Below are 7,823 nucleotides of genomic sequence, written 5' to 3' on the forward strand. Positions count from 1 at the left end.
ATTACAAGTACCATTACTGCTAAAGGAGGCCGAGGAATAACTAAACATTTCACACCCAGAGCAGAAAAGTGCGGGAGAGACAGGAGAAGCCGCCATGCTAAACTGGCTAAGAGCTAGTAGCTGTGCTAAGCTAGCGGATTCCTAAAAACACGCAAAGTGAATAACGTGTAAATAATTTAGAGGTGATTCAGCAGAGGGAGTGCTTTAGTTAAGGCACGTGAAGATAACACTGTGAAACAAATCGTTATCTAGGTAACTAGATCAATCTAACTGCGCAGATTAAACAGCTAACAGATACAGCAAAACACCGCTGTGCTCTGGAACAGGAAGTGATACAATACCGCAGTGAGAGCCAACCACCAGTAGAGGCCAAATAAATATGACAAATGGCTAAAATATGACAGCACCCGCCACCAATGCAGCCAACACCGGGGGCTGCCCACACCACCCCCCCAAAACCCTGAGTGGGATAACCCCGCTCACAGACGACTACGGGTGGGAAGGAGGGTGGATGGAGGAGGGGAAAAAAATCAATTCAAAATCAATTTTATTTATATAGCACCAAATCACAACAACAGTTGCCCCAAGGTGGTCTCAAGACCCCTGAGACCAGGCAGGGACCCACAGAACCCACCCACAGCCTAGGGGAGAGGAGGCAAGTGGCCGATGCAACAAAAAAGGACCCACAGACGGGCGACGGAGGAGTATGCAGGGGTTAGACAGGGTATCAGGCAGGTGAGCACCGACAGGGTCCGGAGGCGACCATGTGGACAGACACGGCCAGAAACTGAGGTAAGGGGTCTGTCAGGAGGATCACCAAAAACTGGAGCTGTGAGACCTGGAGGACTAGGAGCAGAAACAGAATCATAAACAGTGGAATCATGGGTCTTGCAAAAACTGTCAATACGGGAGGGGCAAGAACGTCCACCAGGGCCACAAGCACAGTCAACCTGTTTTTGCCCAGAGCACCAAAAATGAGGAAACAGATTAAACAACCAAGCAATCAAAAGCATACAACAAATAAAGACATGAATCCAAAGAAAAGAAGGAATACAGATGAACAAGACAGGAAACAAAAACCCGAGTAATTCTGGACCCAAGAACCACAGGACCTCAAATACTAAGAAAAACCTAAGAACTGAACCAAAAGATATGGAAATGTTTTGACATATGGACATCATCCACTTGCTCATGGAATGCAAAAACTGAAAAAAGTTACAAAAAGCAATGCAGTGAGAGCTGTATACAGAAAATGGATTAGTAAAGGTGCCATGTGGAGGCAAAAATGGCATTGGCCAAACACACAGAAACCCAAAAAATGTGCAAAGTGAAAAAACAAGAAAGCAAAACATATATGTACGCAGTGGCGGTCCTAGAGTGATTTACTCCCCGGGCGAAACCCCCTGCGTACCCCCCGCGCACACTAATGTGGCCACCACCTCCGCCCCACCACCCATGAAAACACTAACTTCATCCAGAACACCCACAATCCCACAAATTAACTCACGAGCAGCTATTTTCAAGAACTAATTTCCGGTTTTAATGACTACTGCAATAACAAACACAAAGATAAACAATAATTACCTCAATAAAGTGTTTGAACATAAAAAACAAAGACTCAGTGACTTCACATTACAACTATGTACAGTACAGGTATTTAAGAAAGCACAACTGCACTACAAGCACCACCCGATGGTCAAAACATTGCACGTCATTCAGTTTTACCAACAGAGTGCACTTTGCATTATCATAGAGTACCATTCACCATAATGAACAAAACTTAAACCTCCATTAAAGTCGCATCATATAAATAAGTGCTCACTATCCGTGATGTGAAATTCCATCGAGTAGGAGCATTTCTGGGCAACCTTGAGCAGCCTACAGACTCAAGAAAAGACATTCTCTTTGTGGATTTTGAGAAAAATGTGGCAAACCCAGAGAGTGATGCAAAAAATATTCTGCACTCAGATAAGCATTTAGCCCCCTGAGACAGAACCAGATTCAGTCTGTGTGCATAGCAATGCACAAATATTGCACTGGGGGCTATTGCTTTAACTTTGGCCTGCAAACCATTGAGAGCTGAAGCCATGACAGCAGCCATGGCTGCATCGTTAAGGAAGACTATCAAATGGCTTCGCCAAAATCCGGTCCACAACATTCAAATTGTCTGCCATTATGTGCAGCTTGCTACCTAGCTAGCTCGCTAGCTGGGACTGGCGCGAGGCTAATGTGAAGTGTGTCCGCCTGTGAGTGCTTTGTGACGGTGGAGGAGCTCAGCAGCACCCGCTGCTCCGTAGGGACAGAAACTGCGATAGAAGTCAGAAAGAGTGATAGAAGTCAGTCTCCAAACACAAGAAGCTACAAAAAAAACCCCACCAGAAATAGAAGCTCGATTTGTCGCTAGTCGTTTTTAACAAAGAAAATGCCGCTAAGAGGATTAGGAACATCTCCGGTTCAACTCAGAACAGAATGAAAATTAAAAAATGCTCCCACGGATGTTTACACCAAAAGATCGCTGATTCGCTCATTTCGCTCAGTAATTATACTGCGAAATGACTGAGAAACTAATCCAAATACTGAACTGTGATCAAGCAGAACCAAAAAAGAACATAAAATATAAAGGTGCAGGCATAAAAAATGCACAAGATGATAAATCCACAAAAATGCATTCCAGGACCACTCAAAAATGGAAACCCTAACCAGAAAATAGCAAGTGGTGCCAACGAAAGATTCCAGTGAAAAAAGAAAGAGCCTAAGCCAAACGGATGAAAAATAAGAAACCTGCCGAAAAAAAATGCAAGAACCAAAGAAACCAGCTGCCGGATTACATGAAGAAAAATGCTTGGCAAAAGAAAACAAAAAATGAGAGAACCAATAAAGTAAAACCAGGAAGTAATCACAAATGGAAGACTTAATACTGGATCCAGGAAAGGAATTAACCAAACAAAAAGGAGAAAACTTTAACCAGAAAAACACAGACAAGCAACTCATGGTTGTCAAAACCCTGGCGTTGAGTTGTAGCAGAGACCTGATTGGATGTAGATAAGAGATGTTAGACAGTGTGTCCAAAAGACACAACAGATGTGGAAAAAAAACAGAAAAGCATGACCAATAAGTAGTATAATGTCACACCAACCATCCAGAAAATTGTGAGTCCAACAGTTGTCCTTGGAGAGGTCACTGAAGGTTGGACACGAACAGGAGGTTCTGGAGATGCTGGCTGGGCTGCACGTTCGGGTGAAGCGAGTGCTGTGGACGCATGGGGTGAGGCGCTCTCAGGTAAAAGCAGTGATGGCTTCAGCACCACGGGTGACGTAGCTGCAGCAGGAGACGTGACGGGAGCACGAACAGGTGATTCTGAGGGTGCCACTGGAGGTCTGGAAGCAGGGCACGCTGTAGAGGCGACTCAAGCGGTTCTACAGATGGTGCACCGCAGATCTTCCACGGTGCCACTGATGAGATGGGAGGTGCACATGTTGCTGAAAGCTCCTGCGAAGTGATCTTTTCCTCTGGCAACTCTGCTTGTGGTTCCGGGAAAGCAGGAGGCACAGATGACTCCGGAGGTGTGCGGGTCACTGAGGATGTGGCGAGCACCACAGGTGGAGTCCTCAGTCCGCACGATTCAGCTGGTGGAGATGTGGTCTTCAGGAGGGCGGACTCAGAGGGAGGCACTCCTGAAGACCATAGCTCCACCAGCTGAATCGTGCGGACTGAGGTCTTCAGGAGCACGGACTCAGAGGGAGGCGCTCTCACAGCTCGATGAAGTGGTGGAGCGCATGCTGCAGGTCCTGCTGGCATATAAGCGGTGAGGCGCAGAGCTGATGAAACACTTCCTGATGGCTCTGATGACAGTTCTGGGGGTTGTGGAAGTGGAATCACATCAAAGGTGACAGGCAACAGTGGAGCTCCTGCTCCGGTGTCAGGTGCAGCCGGGCACCGCGGCGGTTGCGCTTGGCGTTTACGTGGTACTGGCACCGGGGACGTGGCCGAAGACGGTGCGGAGATACGCCTCGGTGCAGGTATGGGTGGCTGGCACGTCGAGGGTGATGTGAGCGATGAAGACTGACTGGGTGCCAGCGAGGAAAATCGGAGAAACGAGGCTGACGTGGACATAATCCTCAAAACCTAATGTGATAACACAGAATGACTAAATAACAAACAGAGACTAAACTAAAACCAAACTTAACGTGAGTGAAGTGTAACAAATCATAAAACCAAGACTAAAGTGTAAGAAACAGAAAAACACTCAGGGTCGGACAGAAGGACAAAGAGAGGGAAACAGACTGGAGACTGGGGGACAAAACCAGATTCTGGGCAGGTCCATGTGTACCGGGAGATCGTTCCACAGAACTTGGGCACGGTAGGAGAAAGCTCTGTGACCGGCAGACTTTTTATTTACTCTGGGAATGCAGGGCCAGAGCTGGTACATAGGGGCTTATCAGGTCAGCCAGATAGGGAGGTGCAAGTCCATGAACAATTTTATAAACTAATAACAGTACCTGACAGATCTTGCAGTGACTGGAAGCCAGTGAAGGGATGCCAAAATGGGCATAATGTGGTCAAACTTTCTGCTTTGTGTCAAAAGTCTGGCAGCAGCATTTTGAACCAGTTGAAGACCCCTAACACTGGACTGTGGTAAACTAGAAAATAGATCATTGCAGTAGTCCAGTCTAGAAGAGACAAATGCATGAATCAAAGTCTCAGCATCAGCCATAGACAGGATGGGACGAATCTTCGCTATAATCCGCGAATGGAAGAAAGCAGTACTCGTAATGTCTCTAATGTGGAGGTCAAAAGACAATGTAGGATCGAAAATTACCCCAAGTTTCCTCACTTTGCCCGTATGATGTATAACACACACTAAGCTAAGCGCTGACTGATCAGATTTGATGCCAATACCTTGCTGGACCAAGAACCATCATTTCAGTCTTATCAGAATGCACAGGTAGGAACAGTGTTGCCACAGTTACTTTGAAAAAGTAATCCAATTACTGATTACTCCTTGAAAAAGTAACTTAGTTACTTACTGATTACTCAATTGGAAAAGTAACTAAGTTAGATTACTATTTACTTTTTAGTTACTTTCCCCAGCTGCCGAAAACAACCCTCTGCCACCTCAAAATGACAATGATACCTGTTTTGCCAAAATAGTCACCCCTTTCTTGACTTCAATGAAAATAAATATTTGTTTTATAAAAAATAAAATAAAGACCTCTTTCTTGACCTCATATTTAACTATTGACAGCACTGCAACAGTAAAACTTGCAGTTTCTAACCTACATTGTGTTATGTGTCGGACGCAGCTCGGAGAACCGACCAGCGTTTGAAGGACCCAGTATGAAATAAGCAGAGCACGGTACAAAGGCTAACTGAATTTAATACATAACAGTGATAATATAACAAAGATAATATAACAAAAAAGGTGCGGCCTGGCGTGGTGCGCTCCCAGCAGCGCTAACGGTCCGGAGCCAGAAGCTGTTTCGGACCCAAGGACCCCGCCGACACCCCCCAGGTGGCCGCAACAACCGAGTCTGTGAAAGAAGGAACCATTATGTGAGTCCACACTCTACACACAGAACACTTAAAGGTGTACAAACAGCAAACACTTCCTGGCTTGATTGCTGATCAGCTTCCAACCTGCGGGCATGGAACATCCAGTTCACAAACTCCACCGCAGTGGAAGCTGATACATGACTAACAAACAGCTCAATACAATAAGGTGTGAGGGACACCACATTTACTGACTGTATAACTGTTAGTCACAAAATCTAACGTACCTCAGGAAGTGTGCTGACGAGCGTGAGACCTCACCCCCTCCTCTTTCACAGACTGTGCATCAAACCTGGACGTTTCTCAGCATCCGCTGCTGATGAGATGGCTCCCGAGACGACGATCTCACCCGTCTGGTCACAAGGTCGAGTCTCTGGCAAATACACACTGTGCACTCCAGTCTTAAATGCCAACATGCTCCAATCCATCCAGATGCACCTCAGCTGTGAGTCCTGACGAGTCGCAGGTGATCAGGGTGAGGTCCTGACAGCCTCAGCAACACAGCCACTCAGTCCCAAATGCACGCCACCTGGGAGGAAAACAAACAGACAAACAAACCGGCAGCCAGGCCCCCCCAGCCATATAACATCATTGTTTATAAATGTAACTATAAAATTCATTCTAACATTTAAATTATCTCTAAACATTTTACTTGTCGAAATTATTATTATTTTAAGTAGTATTAGTAGTTGTAGTAAAAAAACGGCTTCAAAAACTGAACCTTTAATCTAGGGGTGTTGTGGGGGGGGGGGCACATCCTTGCCCCACGCCCCCATTACATCTGGATTCGCCCCTGCTTTGGCGTTTGAGCACAAAGAATGGATAACATTTATTTATGCAGAAAAGATGACCAAATTTACAGGTAAGAAAGTTTTACTGTGTTTTCACATCATGTGGTCCTAAAGAGAGTTTAGGTGCATTTGAGTGGAAAATAGTGTCAGTTGTTGACGCGTCGTGGAGGATCAGCTGTTTTTAGCAGCAGATACGGAGCGGCTCAGCTCAGAATTCTAAATAAATGAGAAAAAAAGCACGAGTTGTAGCTGCTGCAAAAAAACGCGGATGAAAAGCTCACAGCTCGCTTAAAGTGGGCAGTTCAGTCGAACCCCGACCCCCCCACCGCCCACGGACCAAGTTTAATGCTGCTGTCGACCCACAATGCAAAAATAATAGTAACGCACAGTGACTTGGAGAAGTAACTTTAATCTGATTACTGATTTGGATTAACGCGTTAGATTACTCGTTACTAAAAAAAGTGGTCAGATTAGAGTAACGCGTTACTAAGTAGTTACTAAGGGTTTTGTCAAACCTGCTTTTCAAATTCTGTTGTTCCATCAGAGTGGCATCAGTCAATAATATAACCTATACCTAAATCTTCAAAGGCTGACCCAAGAGAACCACTCAACTATAGAGGTATCAGTTTGCTGAGTACAGTCTACAAACTCTATTCAGGTGTCCTCAACAACAGACTGAATCAGTACATTAAAGAACATAATATTTGAGCAGATGATCAAAATGGCTTTAGAAAAGGTAGGGCTTGCATTGACCCTACCTTTTGTATATGTTCTATCATCAGTGGTAAGGGCCAGACTGTATGAAGGAAAACATATATTTGCCTGTTTTATTGATTTCCAGAATGCTTTTGACTAGGTTAACAGAGACCTGCTGCAGCTTAAACTATTAACATATGACATTTCAGGTAGATTTTATAATGCAGTCAAATCTCTGTATAAGGCCTCAGTTGCATGTGCTCAGGTGAATAATTTGAGGACTGGCTGGTTCCCCACTCCATTTGGAGTAAAACAAGGCGATGTGTTATGTCCTGTGCTATTTGGTTTGCATATAAATGACTTAGTAGATGAAATCAAAGAAGCCAACCTTGATATCTATATTGACAACCTAAACCTAAGTACAGTGGGGCAAAAAAAGTATTTAGTCGGGCCTCTGAGTGTGCAAGTTCTCCTACTTAGAAAGATGAGAGAGGTCTGTAATTTTCAACATAGGTACAGTTCAACTATGAGAGACAAAATGAGGAAAAAAAAAAATCCAGGAAATCACATTGTAGGATTTTTAAAGAATTTATTTGTAAATTATGGTGGAAAATAAGTATTTGGTTACCCACAAACAAGCAAGATTTCTGGCTCTCACAGACCTGTAACTTCTTATTTAAGGAGTTCTCTGTCTTCCACCTGTTACCTGTATTAATGGCACCTGTTTGAACTCGGCGTCTGACTGAACCCAGCGCTAAATAACCAGAAAGCAGTTCCAAAAACAAA

Source organism: Rhinatrema bivittatum, unplaced genomic scaffold, assembly GCF_901001135.1.
Source record: "Rhinatrema bivittatum unplaced genomic scaffold, aRhiBiv1.1, whole genome shotgun sequence".
In the NCBI taxonomy this organism is placed as follows: Eukaryota; Metazoa; Chordata; class Amphibia; order Gymnophiona; family Rhinatrematidae; genus Rhinatrema; species Rhinatrema bivittatum.